The 15084-nt window shown below is 34.9% G+C and overlaps 1 long non-coding RNA gene across 2 annotated transcripts in view; it reads right to left on the bottom strand.

Annotated features, from left to right (window-relative positions):
* LOC144221757 (uncharacterized) overlaps positions 1-15084 on the bottom strand; it is a 93747-nt gene that overhangs the window by 38833 nt on the left and 39830 nt on the right. The gene's annotated exons all lie outside the window — the stretch shown is intronic.

The raw sequence follows: 15084 nt of genomic DNA, 5'->3' as shown, positions 1-15084 counted from the left end.
TTGAAGTCCCACTCCTGTACTTTTGTGTCTTTGACATCCACTCTGCAGAAAGGTTGGGTCCCCACTTGTCCTGGCTAGAAAGGATGGGGGTCAAGCCAATGGTATTTTTCTGTGGTATTTTGCCTGAGTAAAACGGTTATTATATACAAATTTTTGGTCTTGCTAGTTTCTCTCTTTCCTGTTGCTTTGATTAGAGATTGCAGGTTTTGTTGTTGTTTGTTTTGTTTAGTTTTTTGTCTGTGTCCATTGGAATTCCTAAGTTGCTCATTTCCTGAGCTCTAATCATGGAATATATGAGAAAAAGTATAGAAGTATTGAGTGACTATATTGTACACCTGAAACTAATATTATGTGGTATGTTAACTAACTGAGATTTAAACAAAAACTAAAAAAGAAAAAAAAAGGAAAACCAAGGGATTCACTATCATACTAGTCAAAAAACATTAAAGTTTGGGGGCGCCCCGGTAGCTCAGTCAGTTAGGCGTCTGATTTTGGCTCGGGTCATGGTCTCACAGTTCCTGGGTTCGAGCCCTGCATTGGGCTCTGTGCTGACAATTGGCTCAGAGCCTGGAACCTGTCTTTGGATTCTGTATCTCTCTCTCTCTGACCCTCCCCTGCTTGTGCTGTCTTTCTCTGACTCTCAAAAATAAATAAAAAACATAAAAAAATCAAAAAAACATTAAAGTTTGGATTAATTTGAGAATACCTTCTTGAAAATGTTTAATTTCTCCAACTAAGAAAAATATATACAATATTTTCATTATAAAAATATATTCAATATTTTGCTATGTTGAATTATAAAAACTTCAATTTCATTTATTTAGTTCTCAAGGTTACTTACTTTTATTTTTTAATAGCATACCAGTCAGGAAACTTAGTAGTTAATCTTTACCAGAGCAATTTTTTTTTTCTCCTGGCAGGTGGCATGCTTACTTTCTTGAAATTATATTAAGTCATATTATTTCTCAATATTTAATGCTCATATAAATAGCTTAATATGTTCTAAAGCCTGTAAATCATAACATATATAGTAGTAGGATATTGAATCAACCATATATTATACTATAACTCAAGAAATGAATATGAACAGAAATGTCTGCCTTATCAGAGACCCTCCACCCAGCATCCTTATATGACTTTTCTAAGAAACAAAGGGGTATTATTAAGTCTCCTAATACACTTTTAAATAATAGGAAAAGTGGGGCAGTCACTACTCCTAGTACAAATGAAATGACATGGTGTAGAAATTGTTCAGTCTACTGAGTTTCAAGAACTGGCTTGAACATGTCACTGCATAGTTGAGATGATGCCAGCTTCCTAGTTTCAGTTCAGACTTCTCCAACAGCTGCTCCATTTAGCTGATGCCAAGCCACATGAAAATGCCAGTGTTTGGATTCTTTTAGATCTAGTAAATTCACCAGATTGTTCCTCCAATTACTAAGATTCCTCATCTGGAACATGTCTGGATAGTGTCCAAAAGAGAAATTAGCTCTTCTAATAAGTTTTAATAGTAACAACTTATTCTTTATTTTTAAATCATATTTGAGTTCTAAATATTTTTCCATCTAAAAATTAATGAATAAGTCTTGATGTAAAAGAATGGCGACATTGATGTCTCGCCCAAATAGCTCACCGAAAAGGCCACTTATCAACTATGAAAGTAACATGTCCCTCCAAATCTTATTTGTGTCCCTGATAAACTGTATAAAATCTGCCTCTAAGTTTGGATCACTATTCCAGAAGTGTTTGAGATCTGTGTTTATATGTATTTACATGTCTTGATTTTTAAGTCTGCACTTTTTCTATATTTCTTGATCATGCATAGCAGAACACTTTGGTGAGTTGGATAAAGTCCTATTGAAAGTGGCTGAGAAACCACTGAATTATCACTCAACAGATCAATTTTATTGGAAACATTTGATTAAATTTATTTCAGTGGAAGTTCAGGGGAATCCTGAAATAGGATTTTATTTTTAGATCACACATGCTTAGCCCTATCATGCTTGCATTGGATATTTGTGACAGGGTGAAAAATTGTCATTTTATGTCATGTCTTCCTACAAAGCTGGAGGGAAAAAAAAGCATACTGATGACATTGTTTTATTGTCGGATGTAGAAGGGGATTCAGTAAAAACTGTTCTAGCTAATTATTGTCAGAATAATTTTTTTTAATATTTTTTATTTATTTCTATGAGACAGAGAGAGAGACAGCGTGAGCAGGGGAGGGTCAGAGAGAGAGGGAGACACAGACTCCGAAATTGGCTCCAGGATCTGACCTGGCAGTCAGCACAGAGCCCGACGCGGGACTCGAACCCACGAACCGCGAGATCATGCCCCAAGCGAAAGTCGGACGCCTAACCAACTAAGCCATCCAGGCGCCCCTATTGTCAGAAAATTTTTAAACTCAAAGACCATTTTTGCAACTATCTTTTTTTTTTTTACTGCAATCAACATCTTTGCTTTTATATACTACATGAACTAGTTCGTGAATGCACTTTTTTCTAAGTCAGCTTTTAATTTACCAGAAATACATGGGTAATATTATGAACTTCTTACTGAGAAGCCATTTGCTATGAAGTACTTAGTAAATTTGGCATTTAACATTTAATTGTTCTAACATTTAATTGTTATTTATTTATGAATCCTAGAGTATGTAAAATCATTGAAATACTTGGAGATATATTTTGAAACCTGTTTTTCTTGGACTTATCATTACTTGAAATTTGGTCACCCATGAGTACTATATTAACCATATTAATGACTGTATTGGGTATTTGAAATGTTTTTGACATTTCAAGGCTACAATGTTCATGTAATACTTCAGAGCCCTAAACTTTGATGTTTTGATTGCTATATAGTTAATCTAGTATCTGAGCAGCTTTAGTGTTACATTGAGTAAATACTGGCCCTGCTCATAAACACAGCCTTGTCTTATCTTGTACCATATGTGAGATGGCCCTATACTCAGACATGTATCCTGACTAGGGCATCCTATTTTCATAAGACTTCAATCCAAACTTCAATAAATAGACTGTTTACCATAGCAAATGCATGTGACCTGAATTGTCAGCTTAGATTATCTGCAATTAAGTTTAATGGAAAATTGCCTAAAGGAAAAGCAGTCCATTTGTTCTAGGCATTTTAACTTTTATCCTTGAATCAAATTGTGCCATCAACAAGCTACAATCCTGAAGTATGCAATTTGGACGGCATATTAACTTCCATTAAGATATATCATATGNTCCGAGTTCAAAGTTCTGAGGCAGGAAAAAGAAAAGAAAATGCCATGCAGTCTAGTTGAACTAAGGAGGGTTTAAGTCTTCCCTAAGTTCAGAGAGATTCCTCTACTGATACTGAAGAAACAATCCACCACAAATTGTACAGCTACAAGGGAATGCATTCTGAAAATTAGCATGTGAGATTGGAAGAGGATCCTGACTCTAGGACTAAATTGATCCCAAGCTAACACCTTGATTGCAGCCTTTTGAGACCCTGAGGACAGTACCCTGGACTCTTGACTTGCAGAAACTATGAGATAATAAATGTCATTATTTTTAAGTTTCTAAGTGTGTGGTAATTTGTCACACAGCATAGAAACTAATACAGTTGACCCTTAACACAGGTTTGAAAATCATGGATCTACTTTTACACAGATATTTTTTCAATACAGTAATGGTACTGTAAATGTACTTTCTCTTCTTTATAATTAATAACATTTCTTTTCTCTAGGAAAATTTATTATTATAAGATAAAGTATATAATACACATAACATATAAGATATATGTTAATTGACTGTTGATGTTATCGGTAAGTTTTCCAGTCAACAGTAGGCTATTAGTAGTTAAGTTTTGGAGAGTCAAAAGTTACACAGTGATTTTTCAACCCTCAACCCCTGTGGTGTTTAAGGATGAACTGTACACTATGCAAATGACTTAACACAATCTGAGAAAAGCTGGAAGACACTACCTGATTTCAAGACTTACTATAAAGCTTCATTAATCGAGACAGTGTGATTTTGGTGCAAATAGAGATAAACAGATCAGTGAAGCAAAAATAGAGAATCTAGAAATAATTACAAAAATATACAACTGATTTTTGACAGTCACTTAGGCAATTCAGTAGGAGGAAAACCAGTATTTTCAAGAGATAATACTAAAAACATTGAATAAATTAATGGAAAAAACCAGCCTCAAACTTTATTTCATAGCACACACAAAAATTAATTCAAGATGGATGATAGTTCTAATTTTAAAGCTAAATCTATAATGCCTCTAGAAGAAAACATAAAGGAGAATCTTCATGATCTTAAGACAGGAAAAAAATTACCTTTATTAAGTTTTTAAATTTTAATATAATACAGTGTTATTTAAGTTTCAGGTGTACAATATAGTGATTTAATAATTCTATACATTACTCAGTGCTCATCATGATAAGTGTGCTCTTAGTCTCCTTCATCTATTTCACCATCTCCCCACCGACCTCCCCTCTGGTAACCATCAGTTTGTTCTCTATAGGTAAGACTATATTTCTTGGCTTGTCTCTATCTCTCTCTCCCTTTTTTTAAGTTTTTTAAAAATTTTATGTTTTCTTTATTTCTGAGAGAGAGAGAAACAGCATGTATTGATTGATATATATTTATTGCCATTGTGTAATTTGTTTTGTGGTTGTGTTTGTAGTTTTTCTAAGATCCTTTCTTCTTTTGCTCTCTTTCATAGTTTGTTGGCTTTCTTTAGTGGTATGCTTGGATTCCTTGCTCTTTATTCTTTACATATTCATTACTGAATTTTGATTTGTGGTTACCATTAGGTTTGTAAATAATATCTTCTGCATGTAATGGTGTATATTAAGTTGATGTTCACTTAAGTTTGAAACTATCTTTTACTCCTCTCCCTCTTATGATTTAGGTATATGGTGTCATATTTTACATTTTTTAATTTTGTGAATCCCTTGACTGGTTTTTACAGATATACTTATTTTTACTGCTTTTGTGCTTTCTACTTTTCACACTCACATATGTCTTTCCTCTCCACAGAAAGAGTTCCCTTTATTAATTTTTGTAGGGCTGGTTTAGTTGTCGTTGTCATGAACTCCTTTAGTTTTTGCTTGCCTGACAAACTTTATCTCTCCTTCTATTCTGAATGATAGCCTTACTGGATAGAGTATTCTTGGCTGCAAATTTTTCCCATTCAGCACTTTGAATATATCATGCCACTACATTCTGGCCTGCAAATTTTCTGCTAAAAAATCCACTGATATCCTACAGGATTTCCCTTATACGTAATCATCTTTTTCTTTTCCGAATTTTAAATTCTTTATATATCACTACTTTTTGCCATTTTAATTACTATTTGTTTCGGTGTGGATCTCCTAGGGTTGATTTTGCTGGAGGTTCTCTGTGCCTCCTGGATCTGGATATTTGTTTCCTTCCCCAAATTAGGAAAAATTTCAGCTATTAATTCTTGAAATAAATTTTTTCCCCCTTTCTCTCTTCTTCTTCTGGGATCTGTATTAATACAAATGCTATTACACTTGATAGAATCACTGAGTTCTCTACATCTATTCTTATTTTGCATAATTCTTTTTTTCTATCACTTGCTCACCTTAATTACTTACCATTACTCTGTCTTTCAAGCCATTAATTCATTCCTCTGCTTTCTTTAGCCTGCTATTTATTCCATCAAGTCTATTTTTAATTTCATTTATTGTGTTCTTCATCTCTGATTGGTTCTTTTTTATCTCTTTATTAAGGGTCTCACTGATGTCTTCCATTCATTTCTGAAGTCCAGTGACTATCTTTATGATGATTACTTTAAATTCTCTTTACGGAATATTTTATTTATCTGTTTCACTAAGACCCCTTGCTGTGGTTTTGTCCTGTTCTTTCATTGAGACAAATACCTCTGTCTCCTAATTTTGTCTAACTCTGTGTCTGTTTCTGTGTGTTAAAAAAGTCAGCTGTGTCTCCTTTTTTTTCTTTTTTTTAACTTTTTGAGGGAGAGAGAGACCGAGTGAGCAAGGGGCAGAGAGAGAGGGAGAGAGGGAGGGAGAGAGAGAATCCCAAAGCAGGGCTCAAGTTCACGTCAAGTGGGGTTATTTGTTATGCTGTCTCTTTAAGGGTGGAGACACGACTTTCTAACAGCCTTAGGGCTCTCCCAGAGCCAAACCTGCTGATTTTTTGAAATTCCAGTCTTTAAGTTCTACAGGTTGTAAGAACTCGGGAAATTCTTCCCCTCACTTTCAAAGCCAAATGTTAGGGTTTTTGTCTTCCCCATGAAGCCTCTCCAGTGTAATAGTATAATACTTTTTTTGCCCTTCTTCCCACCTTCAGCTCCCTTCCCCACATGGATGGCCACTGTTTCATTCCCAAACTACATCTTCATCCTTCCTATCTTCTTCAGTGTAGCCTCTTCTCTGCCTTTAGTCATGGAGTTTGTTCTGTCAGATTTCAGGTCATTTTCTGAGTTATTTATACTGGTGTGTTAGCTAGTTGTATCTGCGGGACAAGGTAAGCTCAGGGTCCTCCTATTCCACCATTTCCCCTGCCAACCACAAGGTAAAGGTTCCTTAGATAGGATGTAAAATGCACTGAACATAAAAAAAATTAATAAATTAGGCTTTATCAAATAAAATATGCTTATTAAAAGACTCCATTAAGAGGACTAAAAGGCAAATTGTGTACTAAGAAAATACATCCAACCAATATATCTAACCAATATATAAGTAATCGAAATAAAATAAATATTAATAGAATAATGAAAAGACAAAAAATAAATAAATAATTAAACAAACTACCTGATTTATAAATTGGACAAATTGACATACACATCCCCAGAAAAGGTATTTGAATAGCCAATAAAGCTTTTGAAAAGGTATTCAACATCATTAGTCATCAAGAAAATGCAATGACACCAACTAGATGGTTAAAATGATAGAGACTGATAACAATAAAAGTTGGCAAGTTTCTAGAACAATAACATGAAGAATACTAAATATTCACTATAGAATTTTTTTAAATAGTATGTTAATTTTAAATACTCAAGTATGTTTTCTTATTAAAAATGGTTTAAAAGGCTAGCTCTTATATAAAATGAGGTATATACAAAAACATGCACCGATGGAATCCTTTAGGTTTGATCCCAAAAGAATATTGATCACTTTCTCCACAGTTCTTTCTGTACAGGTTAGTGTAGAAAGCAAAAACAAAAACAAAAAACAAGAAACATGTTTTAAAATTTTTTTAACATTTAGTTTTGAGACACAGAAAACAGTGTGAGCAGGGGAGGGGTGGAGAGAAGGGGAGACATAGAATCTGAAGCAGGCTCTGATCCGTCAGCACAGAACTCGACGTGGGGCTTGAACTCATGAACCACGAGATCATGACCTGAGCCAAAGTTGGACGCTTAATCGACTAAGCCACCCAGGCACCCCGAAAAACAAGAAACATTTTATGTAAGAATTGGAAAGTGGAGGGGCGACTGGGTGGCTTAGTCGGTTAAGCGTCCGACTTTCGCTTAGGTCATCATCTCGCGGTTCGTGGGTTCAAGCCCCGGTCGGGCTCTGTGCTGACTGCCAGCTCAGAGCCTGGAGCCTGTTTCAGAGTCTGTGACTCCCTCTCTCTCTGACCCTTCCCTGCTCATGCTGTCTCTCTCTCTCTCATAGAAATAAATTTTTTAAAATTAAAAAAAAAAAAAAGAATTGGAAAGTGGAAATGAAGCAGCAGCCTTATTGTTTTTACAATCAGGGGTTGATGTTAAGTACCAGGAGTTATGGCAGTTCACACATCCACTGGCTCAATTTGGTGGGTTAGTGCAGCTACCAAGTCAGCAACTCTTCCAACTGATTTTGTCAAATCTCATCCTTATCTGACTCTTGAGCCAGGTGTGTGTTTAGCTTTTTGATAAAAGGTACCAGGTTCTCTGGTAGGTCACTCTCAGCACTGTAATTGAAAGCTTGGATTTCAGTCCATCCTCATGGGTTTCTGCTTATACTCACAGATTTCTGTTTATTCTTAATCATTCCACCCACTCATTTCTCATTCATATTTCCATCTCAACTTCCTTCCCTGTTTCAGGCCCTAGAACCAGAAACATCCACAATAGCATCATAGAAACTGGTTAGTCAGCTTCCAAAGTTCTGTAGGGTCAAATTACCATAGGAAATCACTCATTATATACCAGTCTTATGGTTTTATTTCTCTGACTGAATCCTGACCAATACAATCACCTCGCCTTGTACAAAATGTTCCAACATCTTCATGTATAAGATCCAAAAGTCATAAACTAAATGTTTATCAACATGAAAATAAGCAAATAAAGTACTTAGACATGCAACAACATGGATGGGTTTCAAAAACATTATGTTGAATGGAAGAAGCCAGAAGAAAGACCACATACTCTATGATTCCATTTATATAAAATCCAAATACAGGCCAAAACTAACTTATCTCAACAGAAATCAAAATATCCCCATCCCCAGTGCTCAATGGAAGTGAGCACAAGGGAACTTTCTGGGTTATGAAAATGTTTTACATCTTCGTTGTAGGGTCAGTTACACACAAAGTTACATTTGTCAAAACTCAGTGAATATACATTGGTCTGTCCATTTTACTGAATGTGAATTTTATCTCAATAAAAATGTATTAATGAAAGTGATAGAATATTATATATTTAAAAGTGCTAAGAAAATATGATCAAAAAACATTAATTCTGCTTGATGATATTAGGGAAAAGTTAATAGGAAGAGGGGCATTTGTGCTTCTGCTTTAAGAATAAATAGACAATGCCCTGGCAAGCAAAGTTGACAAGGAAATGAAATGGATTAGCTTGTGAAGGGCTGAATGCTATGCAAGTACACAGGAGAGTGCAAGCTCTCAGGAGGTATCAGGGGAGGTATCAGACTGGAGAAAGTATAGGTAGAAAGTTAGGCAGAAGCAGGTTATAAAGGGAAGTTTACATTTTGCTAATAAATTTTAATTTTATTCTATTGTGAATAAATTATTAGCAATGGCTTTCAAGCAAAGCAAAATATTGAAGAAAATTAATTTGTTATTTTAGAAAGGTAAGTCTGTCAGTATCCAGTATAGTTGGGTTATTTGATATGGAGAAGAAGCCATGAGACCAATTAGGAAATGAATATAATAATTCACCAAGAGTTAATAATAATCTGGATTGCATCAATGATTATAAAAGAATGACAGATATCAGAAATGTCCAGATACAAAACTATCATGATTTGAGGATGAAGAGTCAAACAATTTCAATGAACGTGAGTTGAGTAACCAGATTTTACATTAACCAGATGTAGGTGGAAAAGGGGGTAGATTTCCAGGGATGGAAATTAGTTCAGTATTAGATGTGATCATTTCAAGAGGCCTATAAAGGAGTTCTAAGTGGAGTTATTTGATGGGCAATTAAAATGGCCCCTTTTTAGATATTAAGCAGAGTTGAGCTATAGATTCATTTGCATAATTTTTCCTATGCTAATCTTTAATAAAAGGAGAAAGTAAATAATGTAACCCAGGATTGAACCCGGCACTAGCTTTGGCACAAAGTATGGAGGTTTAGGGTTCTGGGCACAGAAATATTGAAATAGATGGCTATTAGTTGCTGAATGTGGTAGCAGCACAGATAATCCATGCAGGGGAAGAAAAAAAAAAAAAGCCCTGCTTGAAATGAAAGGATTAAGTGATTAGAAATTTTAGTGCAGGTAGGGAAATCTAATTTAATGGAGGAATAAAGGAATGCTTCTTTAGGGATACAGTAAGATAACTCACAAAGATCAAGCTAATGTTACCTTTTATGGGTAATAAGGAGCTTGTGATGCAAACAAAAAGGCAATAAATACACATACTGGTAAATCCTATAGTAAGAGTAAATTGTAGATATTATAAGAGAATGTAGGAGTCCATCTAACCTAGTCTTTTATGAGTCATTTTTCTCATTGGAGAAATAGACTGCTTAGCTAAGTCCATATAAATGGCTAACATATAAGTCAGAATGTAAAATCAGTTTCCTCAGTCCCACCCCCCAAAATACACCAAGTCTGAAAAATAGTGGTAGTGAGGCTAGTTCTACATTTTCACAGTCCAGGACTTTGTGTACCACTAAAAAAGTTTTAGCTACAAAAATCCTACATATTAAACTAATTAAAAAACACTTAATCTTTAATACATAGCTAAAATGTCCTGGATTTATGATTCTTTCTTGTTAATGCATTAATGACCAGGGCATACGAGCATCCAATTTACTGAATTTGACTGTAAATATATTTCTCATGAAGTTAAAATGAAGCTTTCCTGTGTATCTTCTATTTTAAAAGTTAACTTTCTATCCTTTCTATCATTAAACAAAAATATTCTAAAGTATGGTCTGATTCAGTGATTGCTTTTAATTTTCAAGTAATTTTTTTAAAGAGAAAAGTCCTCTCACTGTTTTCTCCTCACCCTCACAAGAGTTTAACTAAATACTAAAGATTCTACTAATCACATCAAAAGTACACAAATAACTAAGATGCTATGGGCACAACCATACCATACTTTGAGATCAAACAGAAACACTAATGGGCAGAGCAGGATGAATTATTCTCATGCAATCATTGACCAGTTTTGGTTGCAGTTAAGTAGTTCTTTTTACAAACTGTCAAATACTAGTTTTAATATTGACTTCAACCATTTGTCATTTGTGATATCATGATGTATAATAAAAGACACATATTTCAGTTTTGTCCCCTGCTTCTGCACAGATATCTGAAAGCCCTTGGAATTTCCTAAATGAGGAAAGTGATAAAGGTGTCTTGATACTCATAATAAAGCCCTGTCAACTACACTTGAGTTAATGTTAATGAGGTAGCTTTTAAGGCTAGGAAAGCACATAAGAATGGAGGTTAGTTGCCAGGGGATTCAACCATGTGACTGGAGGGTTGGAACTTTCAGTTATACCTCACTGACCTCCAGAGAGGGGAGAGGGGTTGAAGACTGCATCCATCGACAATGACCACTGATTCAACCAATCCTGCCTACATAATGAAGCCTCCAAAAAACCCAAAAGTGCCAGACTCAGAGAGCTTACAGGTTGATGAACATATGGGGGTACTAGGAGACTGGCATACCTGAAGAGAGCATGAGAGATCCATACCCCCTCCCTCATACCTTGCCCTATGTATCTCTTCCATCTGGTTGTTCCTGAGTTATATATATTATAATAAACTGGTAATATAGTAAGTAAAATATTTCCCTGAGTTCTGTGAGTCACTGCCAAGGAGGGGTCACTGGAATCTCCAATCCATAGCCATTCAATTAGAAGCAGGAATCATAACCTAGACTTGCAATTGCCACCTGAAGTTGGCTGGGTGAGTAAGGCAGTCTTATAGGACTGTGCTCTTCACCTGTGGGATCTGATACTATCTCCAGATAGTATCATAACTGACTTGAATTGTGTGCCAGAGAACTACTTGTGGAAAACAACACATACTGTAATTGAGAGAATTACAGTATTCTATATTCATATCCAGATTTTTATGTGCCTGAACCTACCATCGAGTTTTGTCAATATTTTTTCATGATAATATTTGTTTATATATGTGACTATAACCTTCACCAGAGAAGGGTCTATGTTTACCTTACTGAAGAATGATTCTGGGTATTCGGTAAGAATGTCTGGCACATGGTAAACACTCGGTAACTGTTTGTTGAATGATTTATATTAAAAAAGAAATGGAAATATACAGTTACCAATGATAATTATTGAAAAAACCTCAGGCCGGTACACTTAGTTGTTTCCCAAATGACTGGTCTATTAGTATAAAGGAAATTTAGAACAAACTATTATGCATAACACAGTTATATAAGAAGCTGAACTTGAATGACTAGTCTTCTTAGATAAAATATTTAAAATAATGACCACAAGAATGGGGTTATCAGGTGCCACAGTTCCTGGAATTTGATTTTGGGAAGTTTTTTTTCAGGCTTGTTGCCTCCTACAGGCAACAGAACTACTTGTTAGTCAACTCTCCTCAATCTGTGTCAATTTTCCTCGGGTACCATTTCAATTCGAAGCGTAATGATTTGCCAAACTTTCTTTTACATTTGCAACCCAAATTAACATTGGTGACCTATATGTTATGTAATGATCCTTTAGAATAATGTTCCCAGACCTGAGTACCACAATAAAGTATAACATGTCATATATTTGAGATTCTGCTCTTAGGTTGTCCATGGTAGTTCTCAAATGATTGTCATTAGGGAAGGGGGTCCAGACGGCACCAGGAAGTACATGTATATGACAGAGACAGTAAGCAAAAGAATGAGTAGTCAAGAGAGAAAATAAAATTTAATATATACTATAAACAGCAAGAACAATAGAAGGTGCCCTGAAAAGAATAGAGTCATGATCATCATAGATTTGTCAAGGCTTCAGATGTCAAATCATCTGGTCTACTCTGTCATTTAAGAAAAACATGTTATCTATAATCACAGAGGTCTGATTAAAGTTTTGATTAATTTGATTAATTTTACTAAATTTCTGACCAAAATGGTAGTATGTTTCTGTACTCATGGACATGAGCTAAAAAGGACAAAAGACTAGAAATAAAATAGAAAGTCTAAAATCAGAAAACAATCATACCCCAATTGGAATACAACAATGAGCTAGCATCCTTAGCTAAATGGTGTGCTGAGACAATTTACAAACTCTCAGGTGAGAATTACAGGTAAATTTGATCAAAGCTCACATACAGAGAATGTCAGTACAGAAAAATATCATGAACAAATTCCCTAAAAACAGCTCAAGGAAGGAGCCGGAGGAGAAAGAAAGACACCAAATAAAATAAGTAAAATTAGCAGTGTTTAAAATCAAAGAGTAAAAAAGACATCAAGAAACTTGCAGGGATGGATATGTTTAATATCTTGACTGTGGTGATAATCTCAAATTTTACCAGATTGTACACTTTAAGTATATTCAATTTATTGTTTGTAATTCTATCTCAATTAGACTTTTATAATCAATATATTTGTATCTTCTTCTATCAGAGACCTCCTTGTGAAACATTTGGCATAAATTCCCCGTCTCCTCCGCAAAACAAGCCAATACTTTTTTTAAAAAGCCATAATTCTAATGGGATAAAAATCTATGCCTTTTGTAGTGAGAGCTCTCATGTTGGCTGATAGCTTGAAAAGTCACAGAGTTGCAGGAAAATAACCTTTCATTAAACAATCTTCAGAAAGTTATGCAAAAAAAATGGAAATGTGGTTCACAAAGTTACTTCAGAAAAATGTGTCTTTAAAGATAATATCACAGACAACATTTCAGATGACAATTATGGAGTTTTAATTAGTCTGCAAGCTTCCAAAATTCCCTGTAGGTAAAATGCAATAGCAACAGATGGCAGACAATTTGGAAATCACAGTAGCAAGCAGAACATCTTAAAATGTAGATATATACCTAGAAAAAATTTAAACAGAGCCTAATATGTAAGCACTCTGATCCAATGCACATGTTTTAAAATAGGTTATTTTTCACTGATAAAGTCACTTTATCTACTTTAATGTGAATTTCTACAAGATAAGCTTCCATCAGTTTTCTGATTCTTCAGGAAAAAAAGTGTCTTTGTAGATTTGGTGTCTTTCATCATGAAGAGTATTTCTTGATGTGGAAATTTTCTTTTTCTTGGTTTATCACTTAATCAGGAGCACGAAAGATTTTTTTAAGAAGCTAGATCTATATCACTTGCAAATTGAGCAATGACTCACTGAGTAATTAAATTGCCTGACTTTGTTTAAAATGACATCTGAGACAATTACACTGAAGCTCACTGATTCATTTTTTCACTCACATATTCCTACAATACTGTTGAATATCCAATATATATCAAACACTAGAACATAGAGTGAGGATTTAAAGACAAATAAGACCCAGAAAGTTCCTGTGGCAAAGAAATCTGCTATCTATTATGAATTTAGAAACTAAATAGAAAATACTATATGATAAGCACTATGACAGAATTCCTCCACAGAGCATTGGGTAAACACAGCCAGGTGCACCTATCCGTGGACTGGGGTGAACTCAGCAAAGTTTTGCAAAGAAGTCATGTTGGAATTAATGAGGCAAGGAAAGTGTGGTAGGAGATACAGAACATGCAAAGCCAGGAATTGAGTGAGCATTTTCTCTTTCTTTTGCAGTGAAATTTGACTGCTTCTATACCAGCTTTTCTATATTGCTTACAGATAAGCCAGCAAGTAAGTTGAGCTAAACTTAAAAGCGGTTGGTCAAAATATCATTGACAAAGCAATATAAGATATGATGCATCTGACTGATTAAATAGGTATGAATTTAAAACTTAGTGCAGAGGACATTCTGAAACGTCTTTATCTCATATTCACTTCAATAAATTCTCAATTTGATCTCTTAATATTTCCTTCAGTGAAGCATGTCTTGAACTTGGGCTTTGGAGTCAGAAAGACTTGGGTTTGTCCCCATAACTAACTTGATTTGGGTTAATTTTGATCAGTCTCAGTATTCTCATTGGCCCTGCAACATGAGTTTAGTAGTATCCTCTTCATGTATCTGTTGTAAGAACCAAATGAGGTGAGTTTGTGAAATACACACTAACGGTTACTTAGTAAGAACTCAGTGAACAGCAGTAGGAATGCATACTCTACAAAATGTACAGTTGCATATCCCCAGCCCAGAAGCATGTGCTTTCACATAGTATTTTAAAATCTGGATAAAAAAGAAATAGCCTTTAGAATCTTTTCCCTGAGGTGGAAGTTTCAGCCTAAGGAATTTGCTGTTTCACAGGGACATTTGGACTTTCACCTGAAACGTTTGAAGCTCCACCACATTTGTGCCAACCTAGAAAAACTTCATTAACTCAATCCTCTGCCTGTGCTGAAGATCAGTAGTGCAGCCTGTAAGAATTTATCATGCGTTTTTAACCTGCATGAAATAAGCGCCAAAATCAAGGTAATAACCATAATCAAATGTACCCATATCAAAGTTCATCTTTCTACTCTGACCAATGTCTTCTCCTGTGGCATGAGTGCCTATCTAGTACCTGTATTTTACCAAGAAATGTGATCTATGAAAGAA

The sequence above is a fragment of the Crocuta crocuta genome, unplaced genomic scaffold (genome assembly GCF_008692635.1).
Source record: "Crocuta crocuta isolate KB4526 unplaced genomic scaffold, BGI_CrCroc_1.0 scaffold397, whole genome shotgun sequence".
NCBI classification, from domain to species: domain Eukaryota; kingdom Metazoa; phylum Chordata; class Mammalia; order Carnivora; family Hyaenidae; genus Crocuta; species Crocuta crocuta.
The sequence above is the reverse complement of the archived record's forward strand: the minus strand, read 5'-3'. Positions and strand labels throughout refer to the sequence as shown.